The sequence below is a fragment of the Saccostrea echinata genome, unplaced genomic scaffold, assembly GCF_033153115.1.
Source record: "Saccostrea echinata isolate AGI-Se365-2 ecotype Australia unplaced genomic scaffold, CSIRO_AGI_Sech_v1 ptg000005l, whole genome shotgun sequence".
Taxonomy (NCBI): Eukaryota; Metazoa; Mollusca; class Bivalvia; order Ostreida; family Ostreidae; genus Saccostrea; species Saccostrea echinata.
The window spans coordinates 1,153,335-1,173,168 of NW_026889754.1; the positions used below are offsets into that span (position 1 = coordinate 1,153,335).

At 36.9% G+C, this 19,834-nt stretch overlaps 1 long non-coding RNA gene across 1 annotated transcript; it reads left to right on the forward strand.

Annotated features, from left to right (window-relative positions):
• The first annotated feature begins 8,907 nt into the window (after positions 1-8,907).
• Positions 8,908-11,059, forward strand: LOC133179962 (uncharacterized). The gene is made up of 3 exons (XR_009720216.1): positions 8,908-8,933; positions 9,156-9,230; positions 10,992-11,059. It is a non-coding gene; the product is annotated as an uncharacterized LOC133179962 (long non-coding RNA).
• Positions 11,060-19,834: the final 8,775 nt, after the last annotated feature.

The window sequence follows — 19,834 nt, forward strand, 5'->3', positions numbered from 1 at the left end:
CCTCTGATAGGACCATTGGTGCCAGGAGCCAAGTGATTGGTGCATTGATCTTGCCAATCGTATCTCTAAGGCTCACCATCATGCACGTCAAAATATACAAATGGCACAACTTCGTCAGGAAAGGGACTATGACCTTAGACTGTGTGAGAACCACTATAGCCCTGGGGATATTGTGTACAAGTTGGATTCAACAACAAAAATTTGTCAATCATCCAAACTTAGACCTCCATGGACTGGCCCCTAACTGGTAGTCTCGAGTGATGCTCCACATTACACCCTCGGGGATCAGAAAAAAGAGCATGTGCTGCACCATGTTAGGTTGAAACTGTGCAAGGACCGAGATATCTCCATGTGGTTACGAAGGCTGCGTCATCAGCATTTCCAGGATAGTACATCTAGCATGATTTCCAAGGATCCAAATTTTAGTATGGTCCAGCAAACCAAGGGACATGATTAAGACGAGGATCTTACTGAGCCAATAGAATGTCATGACCACACCGGAACTTTAGATGATAACGAGCCCCTTGTGTTACCCAAGGTTGCCGTACAGACCAGACATGGAAGGAGTAATAATCCTCAATCCAAGTACAAAAACCTTGTGTAGAGTGATTATTTTGTACATAGACCTATGTACATACATACCTCTGTTTGTATTTTCTTTTTTTCTGGAATAGCCAGTGGTTAAAATATGGTTATTTGCATGAGCGATTATATCTGTAGACTGCTAGAATAATGGAAGAAGATCTTTGTCCCTGGCTATGACCCTTCATCTGGGAGCCAGTCAGAAGAATGGATAACCCTGGATGAGGTAATGTCTGACACTAACATCTCAGGAGATACACAGGAGGCGAACAGAGAGGGACAGTCGCCTACAGCGTCTTCCAAAGACGATACCATGACAGTAGTACTTTAGGCTTTAGGCTTTGGTAGTATTGGTCCATGAGCCGGGAAGTAAAGCTGCCCTCTCTGTGATACCAAGCTCAATGGACACGTGAAACATGTTTTGCGCACTCATTTGTCATGGTTTTGAGTTGGGACACTTGCATGCTGGGACTGCCGCTGATTAGAGGGATCAAGCCTTAGTCTGGCAGTCAAGGACACCCTTTCCCACAAGGGTCAAAAGAGGTCGTTTGATGAGGGATCAAGCCTTAGTCTGGCAGTCAAGGACACCCTTTCCCACAAGGGTCAAAAGAGGTCGTTTGATGACGAGAACCTCCATGAGTGGTGACAGCACTTTAAAGGGTCCCTTCACTTATTAAGAGAGTGGCTTAGGCTCATCTTCGCTAGCCAAGGGTTTCTGATACGCTACTCTCCTCATAAACCCTTGGCATACTGTGCTGACAAAAGACGGGATGATCACGATTCTTACCAGGTACGCACAGATTGCGTCATTGACAGAAATAAAATGCGTATTTGTTTGTTTGTTGTTTAACGTCCCTCTCGAGAATTTTTCACTCATATGGAGACGCCACCACATGCCGGTGGAGAGCTGCAAATTTTGTCCTATGCTCGGCACTTACGGCCATTGAGCACTGAGGGATCTTTTTCGTGCCAACACCTACTGCGACACGGAACCTCGGTTTATACGGTCTCATCCGAAGGACCGGTCTCCACGTCCCACAGTGGGATTCGAACCCGCGACGTAAAATACGAATTTAAAAAAAAAATAATATTTTTAAAGAATAATTAACAAGAAGGTATCGAGATATATGAATTTGTTATTTAAACATGTTAAAATGCAAATCTACATCTTCAGTACTTCTTAATCACATATTTTGCACGTTGCTTAAGATAAAGGATGACACCATATAGCTATTCATAGAATGGCATGTTATCTTACGGATCGTTGTTTACTTGCGTTTTTCATTTCCGATATTAAAGAGTCAAGATATATCCCGAACGCAAATATCGTCATTTACACAAAACAATTGCTGATTGGTCGAACGATGTCGATCAACTCCAATCACAACTTGAGAAAAAATCCCAACTTTTTTAACACCGTATGCCAAGGGCTTATGAGGAGAGTACCGTATCAGAAACCCTTGGCTAACGAAGATGGCTCGGGCTGGACAGCTTGGAGTGTTTGCGCCAGTTTGCATCGTCGAGCCTTCATGAAAGTTTAGTGGGAGAATTTAATACGAAGTCCTTCAGTTTAAGCTGAAGCCATTAAACCAAGTAGCATGTTTCCTGCACTGGCAGGCTGTTGGTGCCCTACTGAAGGGCTTGAGTATTTAACAGCAGGAAGTGTTCAGTCAGCACCAACAGCGGCTTTTGGCGAATGGTATGACCATTGATAAACCCTTCACTATTACAGGGAAGCCCCGCCATTGCCAGAATTGTCAATGGGGGTGGATTTTGCATATATAATTACTGATGTTGATAAAATTTGCCAATGGATACCCTTGGCTTTACAAGGAGGGGAGGGGTGTGGTACAACATCCCAACTCATCCTAGTACGAACTATCTAGAATAACATTGATCTCCTGACCTCTATCTTGCCAGACGTCTGCATAGCCTATCCTATTAGACCTAATCTGGAGGGATTTGTCAGGTAATTCGTCGACCATTACGACAATATAAACGAGGCTACATTGACTACATTTTCACGTGTAAATTACGTGAATTAATCCTTTTCGGGGTTTTTGGCTTTCTGTTTTTTCCTGCATCTCTACTGAAACAAAGCATTTTCAGAGTACATAATTTTACTACGAATAGTAACCGCATTACAAACTTTGCTCGGCAACGGATAGATTCGTCCCGAACGAGTGGATCGTCCCCATTTAAATGCTGTTTTTGTTTTTTGGTTTGTTGTTTAACGTCACTCTCGAGAATTTTGCACTCAAATGGACACGCCACCACTTGCCGGTGGAGAGCTACAAATTTTGACTTATACTCGGCACTTAAGGCCATTGAGCAGTGAGGGGTATTTTTCGTGCCAGCACCTACTGCGACACGGGACCTCGGTTTATACGGTCTCATCTGAAGGACCGGTCTCCACATCCCACAGTGGGATTCGAACTCGCGATGTAAGGATCAACTCCTTACTCTGCAACTCTAGAGCAGACGCTCTAACCACTGCGCCACGCGGACGAATAAATGCAGGTTAAATACGGTAGAAGCCTGGATACATTAGAGTGGTTTTGCCCTCTAAAACATACCCCTCTTACAATTGTCATTAGGTGTCAATGCACGGAATGTCTGTGTAGGTGTGTTTTTTGCGAAGGGTGGTGGGGGTGTCTCATATTCAGTAAAATATTTAATTAACAGGTCAGACAATATTTATCATTAGTGTGTAGCCGGTGCAAAGTATGGTGATACAGATATATTTTGAAAATTTTATTATTCTATTTAAAATGCAGCCAGAGAAAGCACAATTAAATTCACTTCATAACAAACTTCATAATTAAATCCTTGAATCACAGGTTTTCCTTCTTTTTCAATAATTAAAATTGTTGGACCTGGACTTGAGTAAGAAACTGTCTCCTGTTTCCTTAACATTTCAAAACTGTATATAAATTTAATAAGAGATGTACATCAGGAAATATTTTGATTTTACACTAGGGCCATCAAAGATGGACCAATTCCCTTACGGAGCCTCTATTCTAACATTTTTGGGGTTTATTAAATGATTCAGTTTTTATCTCTTGTCTTGCTGTTCTTCTTTTTTTCCCCTTTCTTTTTTCTTCCTCATTACTTCTTCTTTGTACTCTGTCAGTCAATGAAATTTTATGCTTTCGAAAAAAGACTTTCAACTCTATGTTGTGTAAAGAATGGGGCCCAGGCAATTTTTTTTTTCAAAAATATGTAAAATTCATTGTTGCAAAATCGGACCTAAGATTATCAAATTGAATCAGTAGTTAAAACGTTAACCATGAAATATTCAAATATCCTCTTCAAATATTTAAAAAAAACTGTTTTGATCTTTTTTAAAACAATTCGAAGGAGGAATTAAAAATATTTAGAATTTTTTGTTTGGCAAAATTAATCAAAGGATTAAGCAATTCATGATGTTTTCACTCAGAGTGAATTCTTGCTCCTCCTGCATCAGGAATCTTAAAGATGTTAAAAAGAAATGGCAAAGATTTACAGAGCCACAAACGAAAGTGGCCAACAGGTATACTGTAAAAACATAATATAATGTCATAAAACAGAGTTTATTTTAAAACACCTGGTAATTTTTTGTTTAATTTAGATTCTTCTTTTGTTTTTGTTTTTTTAAATTTGTTGCATTGTAAGAACATGATTGATAAATGTAAATCAATTTATATCAAAGTCTGGGAATTATTTCAGGGTTAAACAATAAATATTAACGAAAATATCCTGCAAATGCTACTTGTCTGAATGCAATTTTTACTTGTCCCCTTCCGAGAATAGATATGAAAAATATTGTTGAACTCTATTAAGACAGAAGTAATATAAAAATATTAACTTATTAAGATTTCGTAATGAAATATTACTGATATTACACACATCCATTAACTAGCGATATCCTTTGAGGTATAACAGAGCCCCTAAGATTGACAATTTATATATTACGTCTTATAAATGGCAACAAAATTAACTGATGAAAATAGATTTATACCCCCCCCCCCCCCAAAGACTACACTTTAAATTGGTTTTTAGCCGTAATTTGGAACATTTTAAGCATTAAATAGTTTATACGTTTTTTTTAATAAATTTGATTTTTTGCAAAAGATGAATGCGAGAGCAATTAATGACGCACAATTGGATACCATGGACACACCTTGGTTAAATATGACATTATTTGTGTATGAAATGTGTGTCCGTATAATGAATTATTTACAAATTGTTCATGTTTGTCGTATTGATGTGGAATTATCATAAATTCCCGACTTTAGATATTTTACAGTTCTCTTGTGTTGGGTATGAACTCGAAGAAGTAAATGCTTTAAACATCATACAAAATATAAAGCAGAACGGACGCCTGTTTGGGAGCAGACCATGAAATGCACTAAGCTCCACGGGTATTTGTTGTCATATTCGCATTAATTCAGACTTCCAAATCGTTTCTTGACTATGGTACCTTTAGATAACATTTGTCTCTAGGTGAAAATTGAATAGACAAAATCCGCCATCACATTGTTTAATTTTTATAAGGTGATTACACCGCCTTTACCCGATTTCGTGGATTCAACGATACCCCGATTTTTATGGATAATACCCATTTCGAGTATTTTCTCCAACCTGTTAGAGTTTTAGACTCTGGGCGGATTTTATTTTTTTTTTGCTTGTCAGACATAATTCTCTGTCCTTGATGTTATTCGAAATAAATGAGAATGAAATTGTTGCCCCTTTATACATGATGATAAGCTGAAAACTAACTGCATTGCTCTAGGCACATTATCTACATTTAAGGGACGACTTCTGAGTATTTTTGTTTCGGATTTAAGTTGATAAATAATCTAATTATCGTCATGTCGAATGTTTGAATATTGTAGGGGAACTTGTGAATTCTGTACTCCAAAACCCACATTTAGAAAAAGTATATGCTACACTCAAATCGCCAGGGTTGATGAAAAGAGGACATCTTTTTATACTGTATAATTTTATGAGGATCATCAATAGCTTTTTTTTGGGCTAAATGATTGCAAGGTCCGAGTTTGTATGGCTCACCTTCTCTGCTTTTTATCCATCATGCCAACAATTTCACAATCCAGCGATTTTTTGATGCATACAATGTTCTGGCGCATATTACACATAATGCATTAGAATGTTTTAACTTCCATGTATAGATTGTGGACTGTGCCATTACAAATTCTGCATTTGTTCAACATATTACAAGCGGCAGAAATAATCAACAAGTGGTTTCTCTCTTTCTTTACTGTACACAGCTAATTGTGCCACGTACGTGTAACGCTACCGACCGAGTATTATCAATATGGAACTTAACATGTAGTATGTGGTTAAAATATTAATTTTTGACACAATCGTGCACTATTTATTGAGAAAATATCATTAAAAACCGATTTTTTACCAAGGTCCGACCCGTTCCGTTGACGTTTATTTAAAAGGACGACAACTCTAAAAATTGCAAAATCGTAAAATTCTGGTTACTCCCCTTTGATGATGCAAAATATGACGTAATTTCAAGGCCATTCTTGCGGTATTTTTATCACAACATGAAAATAAAAATCGGCATCGTTAAAAAGTTTAAATCTTCACCTTTAAGACAGAAACACGTAAAAACACAGGGAGACTCAGGTTCAATGAAAGTTTATTGCTTAAAGTTGTCCGAAGCAAGGTATGTGTCCGATGCATGGTTAACTCACCCTATTTAATTTTTGTCAATAAGTGAAAAAAATCCCTAAAAGCTTTATTGTTGCTGGGACTATATAATATTCTTAAATTGGTGACATTTTCAAATACAGGAACTTTTTGTACAAAAGGACACCTCAGACCAAATACTTTTTTTTACTTAATAGTTCAGAGTGAATTTGGAGAACTAATCAAGATAATGTTTAACAATCAATAACCTGTAATTCATGAAACAGAGTATTGCGACCAACTTGGTCCAAGTATAAAATCCCTCTTAAAACGGGACCCTAGATCATAAGTTGCGTGGATTTTAATCATTATACTGTAATATATTTTAAAGATTTAACTTTTTTTTTTAAAAAAAATAATATCATATCATGATCTATGATAATGATGATTAAAACCCAATCACCTCTGAAAGCTCACAGGTGTGTGCATTGTTGTGCGTGTTTTGCGTCTTTGATGTTCCAATTTATTTCGCATTGTTTACCTTACGTCCACTTGCATGTCTGACATGGAGGAATCAGTTCGCATTGGTGTATAATTTACTCTTAGAGCAGTAAAACATAGTCTACATACAACTACACCAATCTCGTAATGTGTATATCGGATATCGGTAGAGGCACATAAAATTGAACTCGATCATCGGTAGATATAATCATTCCGAATTCAGGAGCAAAAGCTGAATTTGATAAAAAAGAAAATCACGATAATTTCACAAGAGAACTCAAATGGAATTCACCTAAATAGATATTACATAATTATACAGTTGGTAGCGTCCGTATAACACTAAATATGTAAAATGTACGTTCCGGAATTTTCACCTCCGATTATTATTTACGTTACGGGTGACGTCACTGGTAAGAAGTCTGACGTCTGCAAGACAGTGTCTGGAGTTAGGCTAGGAATAACGGTGAGGAATATACATAACATCAACAGTTATTTATTTACTTTATATTTCAGACTGTGTTGCATGTAAACTAACGGGTGTGTTTCTTTTAATTATTTTAGTGTATAACATAATGTAAACTTACTTTACCAAATAAGTAAGAAAATATTGACGCAGTCAACTGTCTTGGTCAGCACCCCAGCCCAGGTGTGAATCAACACTGGCACATTATATAGCAATGCCCAATAATTTTTAAGGACTCAAATAATTGTCAGTTTTTTATATTTGTTGTGTAAAGTATGACCCACTGATTCCATATCAGCAATCACTTCTCAAATCGGGTGAAAATTAAGTCTTGTATGAATGTTTAAAAAATGCAGAATTCATCCAGAGTTATCTATCTTTCTGAGGAAAATGATTAGAAAGTGTACATTGGGTAATAAAAAGCAGATAATACAGGAATGCAAGATCAAAATATTTTTAGAATATAACCTAGGTACCAGTTATTGAATTTTATCTTAAATTTCAGAATATTCTTGTGCCGTTGTTGAAACACAGAAGAATATATTGACACGAGATGTAAAATGCAAGAGTAGTCTTCCTTTGATTTCCTTATTAATATACAGTGGCTTATGTGTCATTATGCACATGACATATTGTCATTTCCAGTAATGAACCTATCAATAAAAGTTAAATTATGGTTATAGATTATGTTTTTATTTGACTTTCATTGTTTTCTTCATCAAAGTAAGTCAATCTTGAAATTTATTCTTGTTAACTTTGAGATGCACCCTATTTTCGCATTCGCATATGAAATAGCTTTTGATACCAGCTATTGATAAAATACTTCAGTTGTTTAAGGACACAGTTCAAAAACATGAATTTAAAATTGTATCACCTTAACATTGTTCGACATGAAGTAAACAGACGTCAGACATTCAATTTGAATTGTTTACATTTTTTTCTACACACGTGTTGGCTGCCATATTGGATATGAATGAGCCGATTTTAGCTACAGTATGCCTTGGAAAATTCGTGTGGCGAACAAGAACGGTTGAATACTTGCCTGCATGTGATATGCATTTGTAGTGGAATACCTGAGGAAGCTATTAATGCATGTTTTGACAAATTACTCGTCCGTATATGAAAATTAGAGATAGTTTAATTTTTCAATCTATCTTTAAAACGTCTAATTGCGCCATACTTCAAACATTCAGGGTTGGTAATTCTAGGGGGCATCTCAAACTTCATAGAAAGGTCATCAAAACGTTTGAAAACACGAGGGAAAGTAGTTTATGAAGCCGTACTTTTCAAGCTCTTTTCTGATACGGAATCAAAACGAGGCTGAGGAAATGTGGAAAGTTATCTCCCCCTTGCTTGGGCATTGCTACATTATATCAAAATTCAGGTGAGGTATAAAACATACTGTTATAAAAAATATTTATTGTGAGATTTTTTTTAGCCTACCAATAAGATGCAATAAAACCCTTGATGGAAAAAGTTCCACCCACCCAATGTATTTCTTTACAAAACATGTAGAGGAAATATAAATTATCTTTTAGGACAATAAGGGTGTAACACTTATTTTTCAGATGTCTTTTTCATACAGTCCTTATGAATATAAATAATGTATTCTGAAATTGTGATTTTTTTATGTGATTTTAAATGTACACTCCAGGATGGTGGCTGAAGCTCATCTCCTATGTAAACACCTAAATGCCAAGTCGGGACTTCAAAAACAGATTCTGAAAGTTCAACCAGCATTATGGTAATACTCTTAAAAAAGAAATCAAAGTTTCTGATCCCATTGCTTTTAGACTTGCAATTTAATACACAATATATCATGTAATGATGTTCATTACATGTCAATCACAAGAGGAGAAAATATTAAATGTTACCAGTAAAATAAGTAATTTTTCATATTGTTTGTTTTGCTTTACAAGTCTGAAATGCAATTTTTTTTAACATATATTTTCTTTTTTACCCCAAGGACAAAAAGTATACACTTCGAACAGACACAAAAACATATAGGTCCATGCCAAGCTATGAAAGATTTATGCTGAGGGTTAGTTCTATTATTACATAGAATTTAATTGTCAGACATATGGTTATGTCTAAAATTTGACTGTTGTATTTATATCAGTGATAAGCCATATTTTGCACCTGAGCTGGCTTACATGTAATCACAAAAAGATGTTATAACTAATTAGATAACCTAAGTCAGTCATGACCTGTTGCTATCTGTTTTTAGCTCACCTGAGCTGAAAGCTCAAGTGAGCTTTTGCTGATCACATTTTGTCTGTAGTCAGTCTGTCTAGCTGTCCGTCTGTCTGTAAACTTTCACATTTTCGACTTCTTCTCCAGAACCACTGGCCTATTTCAACCAAACTTGCCACAAACCATCCTTGGGTAAAGGGGATTCAAGTTTGTTCAAATAAAGGGCCACACCCTCAATAAAAGGGAGATAATTAAGAAATAGTGAAAATTTAGTGGGATGTTTTAAAAATCTTCTTCTCAAGAACCACTGGGCCAAAAAAGTTGAAACTTAAAGGAAACCTTGTATGTCAAAGTGTAAATTCAAATTTGTTTAAATCATGAGCCCCGGGGGTAGGTTGGGGCCACAATGGGGGATAAAAGTTTTACATAGGAATATATAAGAAAAAATCTTTAAAAAATCTTCTTCTCAAGAACAGCAAAGCCTTGTTTAGTCACATTGAAAAGGAAGCATCATCAAGTAGTGTAGATTCAAGTTTGTTCAAATCATGACTCCCAGGGGTAGGGACGGGCCACAATGGGGGATCTATATGTTACATAGGAATACATAAGAAGAAAACTTTAAAATTCTTCTTCTCAAGAATAGCAAAGCCATGAATAGTCATTTTGAAGTGGAAGCATCCTCAGGCTGTGTAGATTAGAGTTTGTTTAAATCATGATCCTCTTGGGATAGGACTGGACCATAATGGGAGATCAAAGTTTTACATAAGAATATATAGGAAAAAATCTTCTTCTCAAGAACAGAAAAGCCATGATTAGTCATGTTTATATGAAAGCATCATCAGGTAGTGTAGATTCAATTTTGTTCAAATCATGAACCCTGGGGTAGGGAGAGGCCACAATTGGGGATCAAGTTTTTACAAAGGCGTATGTAGGGAAAAATCTTTAAAAAATTTCTGCTCAAGAACAACAAAACCATATGTTATATTAATATTTCTTATGGCCTGAGGGTGTGTCATCACCTTGACCCAAGGTCATTTGGGCAAGTTCAAGGTCACTGACAGAAAAAAATCATAATTCGTGTTCGGTCCGTATCTTTCCTATGGAGAGTAATTTTGGATGTTGGGGGTATCCACTTCACACACAGATTGTTTATGACCTGAGGGTGTGTCATGATCCTGACCTATAGTGACGTACTGTAGAAAAAATGAATAAATAAGGCATTCATACTTTCCAACAGAGAAATAGTTGAAAAATTGTTATTAATTTTTCAATGTAATAAAAAACAATATTATTATTAGTATTGCTGTTTTACTAGGCTATGCCAAAGTTTCATTCATTAAAAAAATATAATGAGCAATTACCGGTAAATTTTCTCTCTAAATGTATAAACAATTTTTGAACACCTTTTAGATCCTAAAATACTAGTATTAGTGACTTGGCATCTTCTCTGAAAAAACTCAGTGGGGGGTATTTGTCCATATTGGACAGTTCTAGTTTAGTTCTAAAGGGAATCAACCAGGAGTTATATGTAGAAAATAATAATGTTCTGAAAAAAAACTATGTGTTTTTCCATATGCAAATTCATTTAATATTTTCTTTTTCTTTACAGATGAAAGGGAATTGCAGAAGAATGAATTGATGTTAACATCTCAACATTAAATTTGGCTTAAATTTGAATATGACTTGTTGTGATTGCATGCCTAAAGAGCAATTAGGATAAGGAAATTTGAGGTGAAGGATATCCAGATATATACCTTCAAAATGTGAATCATTCAACAGATGAAAAGAAAATAAGCCCCTGAAGAAAATTATGTCAAATGCATGAAATGAATATTTTGTTTCACGTATGTTGACAATATATATGTGAAAAAGAATGTTCGGTGATCAAAACATATGTTTAACCATGGTTTGGCACATGTATGGTACTTATACATTTATCATATGAGCAGTGCGTTTAACAAACATGTTAAACGCATGTTTCTAAAAACATACGTTACACACACGTTGCACGTACGTTATTCATACGTGAACCATATGAATAACGTACGTGTGCAACATGTGTGTAACATATGGTAGTCAATACGTATGTTTAACGTACGTGTCACGCATGATATTCATACGTGTGAAAACGTACGTTTAACATACGTGGTGCTTTTTTCATGTGATACGCACGTGAAGTCACATACGTTTAACGTACGTGATATGTACGTGGCACATTTTGCTGTGTAACATCTTCACTTGCGCTGACTGGTCCTTAGTTTTTTTCTGGTAGTATTTACTGCTGATGATACTTTTCTTTTATCATTCCATATTCTAAGTGTCAAGTTCTTGAATTTATAGGACTGTCTACCTTCTATCAGAGATAATTGCTCTTCCCGTACGGTTAGTCCGATGGATGCATTGTTATCTGCTATAATGCATTCACGCTTCTTTAGTGATTTGCCAGCATTTATTTACGAGAAATTTTCACGATCCATTATACTATGGCCGAACACTCTCCCAAAGATTACATCTCATTTATCTTCGTTGGAAAGGAAATCTATATAAAACAAATTGCACCTCAAAGTGACAGCGCAGTACTGCAAACACGCTTCCATATATATTCCAGGTATAGCCTCGTTCTCACCAACTGAGATATCGAACCTGAATTTCTGTGAAACCCGATCACAATTGAAATGTAGTTTTTTAGGTTCTAGAATAATCATATAAAACTATGTCAAAAATGCGTCCCAGTATAATATAATGCAATTTACATATTCTTCAGGTAAATCAATGAATGTTTTCCTGTTTAATTTCATTTTATTAGCTCACCTCGACGAAGTCGAGATGAGCTTATGCTATACCCCCGGCGTCGGCGTCGGCGTCGGTGTCGGCGTCGGCGTTAGCGTCGGCGTCCCAGGTTAAAGTTTTAGGAGCAAGTCCCATTCCCAAGTAACTATAAGCCCTACCTGGACCAAACTTGCATGGATGATGCATCTAGGGATGGACACTACCAAACTTGCTTCGGATGCTGGATCTGACCTACATTTTCCGGATGAGTGACCAGGTTAAAGTTTTAGGAGCAGGTCCATTCCTAAGTAAGTATAAGCCCTACCTGGATCAAACTTGCATGGATGATGCATCTAGGAATGGACACTACCACACTTGCTTCGGATGCTGGATCTGACCTAGGTTTTCCGGATGAGTGACCAGGTTAAAGTTTTAGGAGCAGGTCCATTCCCAAGTAACTATAAGCCCTACCTTGACCAAACTTGCATGAATGATGCATCTAGGGATGGACACTACCACACTTGCTTCGGATGCTGGATCTGACCTAGATTTTCCAGATGAGTGACCAGGTTAAAGTTTTAGGAGCAGGTCCATTCCCAAGTAACAATAAGCCCTACCTTGACCAAACTTGCATGGATGATGCATCTAGGGATGGACACTACCACACTTGCTTGGATGCTGGATCTGACCTAGATTTTCCAGATGAGTGACCAGGTTAAAGTTTTAGGAGCAGGTCCATTCCCAAGTAACTATAAGCCCTACCTGGACCAAACTTGCATGGATGATGCATCTAGGGATGGACACTACCAAACTTGCTTCGGATGCTGGATCTGACCTACATTTTCTGGATGAGTGACCAGGTTAAAGTTTTAGGAGCAGGTCCATTCCCAAGTAACTATAAGCCCTACCTTGACCAAACTTGCATGGATGATGCATCTAGGGATGGACATGACCACACTTACTTCGGATGCTGGATCTGACCTACATTTTCCAGATGAGTGACCAGGTTAAAGTTTTAGGAGCAGGTCCATTCCCAAGTAACTATTAGCCCTACCTGGACCAAACTTGCCTGGATGATGCATCCAGGGATAGACACTACCACACTTACTTCGGATGCTGGATCTGACCTAGATTTTCCACATTTGAGACCAGGTTTAGATTTAGGAGTAGTCCCATTCCCAAGTAACTATAAGCCCTACCTCGACCAAACTTTCATGGATGATGCATCTAGGGATGTACACTAACCAACCTGCTTCGAATGCTGGATCTGACCTAGATTTTCCACATGAGTGAATTTTAGCCATATTTTAACCAAATTAGCATGGATGATGTATCTAGGGATGGACACTTCCAGACTTGGTTTGGATTCTGAATCTGACGTACATTTTCCAGATGAGTGACCAGGGTAATTTTTTTTGGAGTAGCTATATAATATTATGGCCTGTTATGATTAAATTTGCATAGATGGTGCATCTAAGGATGAAAACTTGCAGTCTTGCTTTGGATGTTGGAACTGACCAAAATTTTCTTGATTACTAAACAGGTCAAAAGTTTTTTGAGCAGGTCTATAATTAAATCCAACTTGCATGGATATTGATCTTGGGATGTACCCTAACTAGAAAAAAAATATGATGTGAAATTTGCCTTACATGTAGATAACATTCGTCGAGGTGAGCTTCGTAATCTTTGATTACCTATGTTTATATGTTTCTTGCAGTTAGTATCCATGATTTAAGTAAACATTGAACCCCCTATTTTCTGGACTATCATACCCCTTCAGACATGATTGGAACAAATTTTAATCTACCCTATTTAAAAAAGTTTTCAAAAAAATAAGGTTCTAGAGAAGAAGCCTTTCAAAATGACCATACCCTATTTTGGCCTTTTTTTAAAAATTATATCCCCTTGGAAGGGGACACTGCCCTTCACATGAACAAATTTGAATTCCCTTCACTCCAGGATACCTTGTGGCAAATTTGATTGGAATAGGTGGTTCTTGAAAAAAGTTGAAAACGTTGAAAAGTTTACCCACTACGACGGACGAAAACAGTTAGCAATGACTCAGGTGACCAAAATAGTCCTCATTTTTAAGTGGAAAAATAGAATTTCTGTGTGTTGGATAAGAAAACAACCAAATCTGTTCTCACGCTGCAGCTGTTGCCGAGATTGTTTGATTGATTGTATGTTGTTTTACGTCCTGTTCGACTTCACCATATACCCTGAAGGACTTCAAATTTTAGACCTTTACTCGGCACTTAGGGCCATCGAGCAGTGAGGGTTCTTCATCGTGCCAAGGCCTACCGTGACACGGGGCCTCTGTTTTAAAGGTATTATCCGAAGGACCCGCAAATTTCACTTCACAGTGCCGAGCGCTTGGCGAAGGAACAGTTGCCACCTATTTTTTATCGACTTCAGTCACTCGCAGCCTTGATTCGAACACACGACCTCTACAGATTGGGCTTCCGTGACAGTGTTGTTGCCGAAAAAGAATTCTAGATAGTAATATCAATTCAACAAATAAAATTTATTGAATGCGCTGCAAGTTAAAACAAGAGTTCAAGCTCTCATGTCAATGTCAGATTCTTCAAAATCTTCATATACTTTCAGTTCTTAATCAAAAATGTAAAGGCATAGGTTGCCCCTGTTCCTATAAATCTGTAAACAATATATAAAGCGTAATAAAGGTAAATGATAAATACCTCCCCACCAAGATCTACAAATGGGACGACAGTATCAGGAATGAGACCAACATCGAGATTCTGTAAGATCAACATTTTATGCAGAAACCAATGTAATACATTGAAAGGATTAAACCAATAAAGATTTGAAAAGTTTGCTTTGGTAGTTACTGAGAAAAATGAAAATAAAAAAAATCACCTTTTTTCATGTTTCCATGGCAAAGGTAGCCATTTAGAATTTTATAATGTGGACTGAACAAACAGAGTTTCTAATCATAATTATACCCCCACTCCGATGGAGAAGGGGATATACTGTTTTACCTTTGTGTCTGTCTGTGTTTCCGTCCGTAACAAATTTTCGTCACAGTTTTCTCAGCAACTACTCATCGCAGATTCTTGAAATTTTAGCACACTCTTTGTTTAAGCATATCATATAGTGGGATTCATCTCTGTTCAAATCCGATGTCAACTTCCTGTTTATCCGTGCGTCTGTCCGTATCAAATTTTGGTCACAGTTTTCTCAGCGACTACCAGTACTCATCGCAGATGAATAAAATTTTAGTTCACTCATTGCTTAGGCATGTCGTGTGGTGGTCTGTAACAAATTTCCGTCGCAGTTTTCCCAGCAACTACTCATTGCAGATGCTTGAAATTTTAGCATATTTCTTCTTTTGGCATACCAGAACATTTGCGTATATTAACCTTTTTCTGTTTCTTTCATTCCTAACGCAACTTTTTGCAAAAGATTCCATTTTGTCATATAGAAATAACTTTGACAAGATGTCAGGAACAATCCTTAAAAGGCTCAAAATATGTTTGTTTATATGATGTCTAGCGCCCCCCTCGAAATTTTATCACTCTTATGAAAACGCCACCACTTCCCCGTGGAGGGCTGCAAATTTATAGTTATACTCACACTCAGGGCTATTGAGCAGTGAGGGATCTTTTTCGTGCCAACCCTACTGCGGCACGGCACCTTGGTTAATACAGTCTCATCTGAAGGACTGGTCTCCACGTCCCGCAGTAAAAAGTATGAAAAAAAAATCAAACTAAGTCTAACACCGCTTTCGCAGGCTCATCAGTAGATTTGAAATTATAAACAAGTTAAGTTATGGAATCATTCTCGTGACGTTATGTGGGGAACGTTAACCATTAGTGGTGCATTAAGCGACACGGGTTTTAATCCTGTCAAATTGAAGGCCTAAGAGTTGGCGTCTCATGTTAAACACGAGTATACTCTCCGATTTTCCAGGGGTACAAGAGTCGAAAGATTGCAGCAAAAGTGAACGAACAGGAAGGAAGAGCTATTTTACTCCTGTGGTAACCCCCTTATTCGTGTTTGTACATTCCAAGATATCACCATTGTAAAAGAGGGGATAAATTGTCAGAGCCCCATGGAGACAACATACTATTGGTATCCTTTTATTTGATGCATTTAATAAAAATTCTGAAAAAATGTCTGCAATTCTAAAGCTTAATACAAAGAATATGATTAGTTTCGAAATATATATGCCTTTGATTTTAGTCATGGAGGAACTTGGTAACTAATGACACTTTATCAAAATAGTTTATTTTTTATAATATATATATATATATATATCGTGGGAAAAATGAAAACATGGTAGACAATGATACGATACGCAGTTCAACATCCGACCTGCCTGTATTGGTTGTTTTGCCCTTGGCAGAGAACCTGCCTCAAAAGCTTAAAAAACAAAATGAAATTCATGTACAAAAAAATAAAGTTGAAAAAATGGATTTTTCTTCGTTCAGGACTTAATAATTCTGTGGTTCGTAAAACAAAAAAAAAATGCTGGTTTAAATGTCTTTAAAGTAAAAATGTCTTGCACTGCAATTTGAAAACATTTACGTGAAAATGTTAAGTACATTTTGTAACAATTAAGGTGAAAACTTATTTTTTGTTTAATAAACATTTAATTATCTCACCTCCCCCCCCCCCCCCCCCCGTCCCCAATAAGAAAAAAATGTTTCCGATATATTGCTAGAGAAATTAGATTTGAGCTTGACAATTCAAGTGCTCTTATTTAAGTATTAATAATAAAGGTTATGTTAAGGATATAGGAACGGTAAAAGTTTCATATTTCATCGCAAGGGAATGATATCTGCATTCCCGTCTTATATTTAATATGGGAAGGAAACGTGTCCTAACATAGCGGATTGTCCCCCGTCTCTCTTTGAATGACTGCTCTTTGCTTGTTAGTTAATGCTGATAAGAAACATGAGCCCAAATTGAAAGTGTTGTCAATTCCTATGATGCTGCCCCCACCAATACAGTAAGCCTTCATGTCTTGAATTTGGTCATTCGTGTACAATATGGTAAGTCACTTTTAGTAAAAAGTCATTTGTTTTAAGTCTGAGTTCTAATGTGAGCACAAAACTTGACAGATTTCTTCTGTCACATTCAGGGGTTTCATTGGTGCCTCCATTTTGGTTTCTCTATGTTTTTTGTTCCTGATTTGTTTTGAGCTGCGTGGTGCTTGAAAAGAGTCGTCTTTACCTCTTTACCCATCATCTCAATCGCCTCAGTGAGCCCTTTTTCCTTGAACAGTTCGTACGTCTTTTGTGTACAACAGGAGCTGTCCTTATGTAGTTTTCTTTTTCTTTTGAATTTCCATGAGGAATGATGGTCTCTTTGAACTTTTGGATGGAACTTCGTCAAAAAAATGACACCTTTTTCTGAAAATGTGATTTCCCTTGTGCTTTGTGTAGTAGCTATGAATTTGGACTTTTTTAAGTGAAGTATATAAATAATGTCCTTGACCTCTTATTGAAAATAAGTAATTTGTTCTTCACCGACATGAAAATAAATAATCTTACTTACTTAAATTTTGCCACCCCCCCATCTCAGAATCAAATGGTCGCCCCCTTAGAGGAATTAAAACTTATATACTTTCTCTGTTTAAAACATTTTGTTAATACATTAAACATATCCCAGACAACTACACTTATTTTGATCTGGATTTAGACTAACTAACGTTTTATGGAGGTCATATTAGTACAGAAAGTGTTTTGTTTGTTTTTTTTTTCATACGAGTTTCTAAAATGAAACCTAATATTTACAATTCTACTTGATATACCTTTTGCACAAATCCTTGGGGAAACCTTCTCTTTGTTTGTCTTTACGGTAACCAAGTGGTAGGGCGCTCGCTTCGTGATTGGGAGGTCCGGGTTCGATTCTCGTTCGTGGTTTCGCGTCAAACCTAAGAAGTGACTGTTCCTTCGCCAGGCGCACGGCACTAGAAGTGGAAGTCGCGGGTCTTTCGGATGAGACCTTAAAAACGCGGTCTCTTAATCAGAAAAATTTAGTCTGCAAATTTTTAGTCGCCTGTGTTCTGTGTACATGACGCGTTGAGAAATTTCGTTTGCACGTGCGTGACTAAATAAATAAACAGGATGACAAAGAAAACTCAAGACATTTTCTTATCTCCTCTTTAGGAAAAAAAATGAAAATATTATAGTTCCAGAATTTCACGATCGCCAAGTCACTTTTAAAAGGTCGCCAATTTGGTGACTTATAGAGAAATTTTAGGCCAATCAAAAGTTTTAGGCGCCATGGCGACTAAGTTAGTCGCCAATTGGAGCCCTGCAGTTATGATTATCGTAGTCATGTTGAAAATTTTGAACAAGCGGATACTCTAAGTGAATCGTAAAAATTTCAGGAAAATTCATATATATGGTAATCTAACAACCAAGCTTTACGATAAACGTGATGACTTTAACTTTTCAATCGTCAACTTCCCTTATTTATGCAGCAATATACCTTCATCACCGGCATACGGGGTATATATCTCTCAGTTGATTCGATACGCAAGAGCATGCTCTACGTATGAACAATTTCTAAAACAAGGTAAATTATTGACAAACAAGTTGATGAAACAAGAATATCAGCTGTCTTGTTTAAAGTCATCATTTCGTAAGTTCTATGGTCGATACAATGACCTTGTCAGCAATTACAATTTATCATCGAGTCAAATGCTTACTGACGTTTTTCATACTAATTGTTAGGCCATTATTTACACACTGAATTGTCGACGGATTTTTCCGTTATTTCCCGATCATGACAAGGAGCACACGGCGGGTGTGACCGGTCGGCAGGGGATGCTCACTCCTCCATGGCACCTGAACCCACCTCTGATGTTTAGAGGTCCGTGTTTGCTCTGCTCCTATTTTGTATTGTTTTATGGACTTTTGAGCTTGAATACTGTTCGTTATCTCCATATATTTCATATTTCTGTTAATGTTTAAAAGTTCATTTTTTTCTTAAGTAAAGTAACGTTAACAGACCTGGCAATAAAATTGCAGAGGAAAGTTCAAAGTTTCAGAATTTTTCCAATTAACGGCTGGCTGTGCCATGTTCTTTGGTACCAACATACACCACAGTTCCTCTGAGTCCTAGAGTGGGACTTGTACATGACGGGAAATTTGAAAACGGATTTAAATGTTGTGTTTCATATACAAGAAAAGTCCGAGGTTGTCAGATCTGACCATTTCATCGTCATTGAGGGTCATTTCAAAGATCCTTTGGGGCATATTAGGTTGTTCTTCATCATCTCCTTGTATGTCTTGCGAGAACTGTTCACCAGCAGAATTTTGTCAATGCAATTTATTGTCTTCTGTTTTGAACATATTTTATTGACAATGTGTCTAAGGGATTGTCCTCTGTGTTTCTTACTGACAGAACAGTAGGGAATTCTCTCGGTCTCATATCATCTGGGGTTTGCAAGCACTGGTTTCAAGCTGGAAGCAGATTGGATGGGGAACACGGGTCTTATAGGTCACCTGGGTATCATGCAACAACTTTCCAACAATTGAATTTGATTCATGTTTTTACCAGAGGCCATGAAATGCACAAAATTGAAAGAGGAATCTTTACTCATCATTACTATACACTTAACATGCTTAGTCTGATTACAGAGGCAGAGCAGTGGAACAAAAAGAATATGCATTTCCACTATATTATCAGTAGTGCCCCACCCAACAGGAA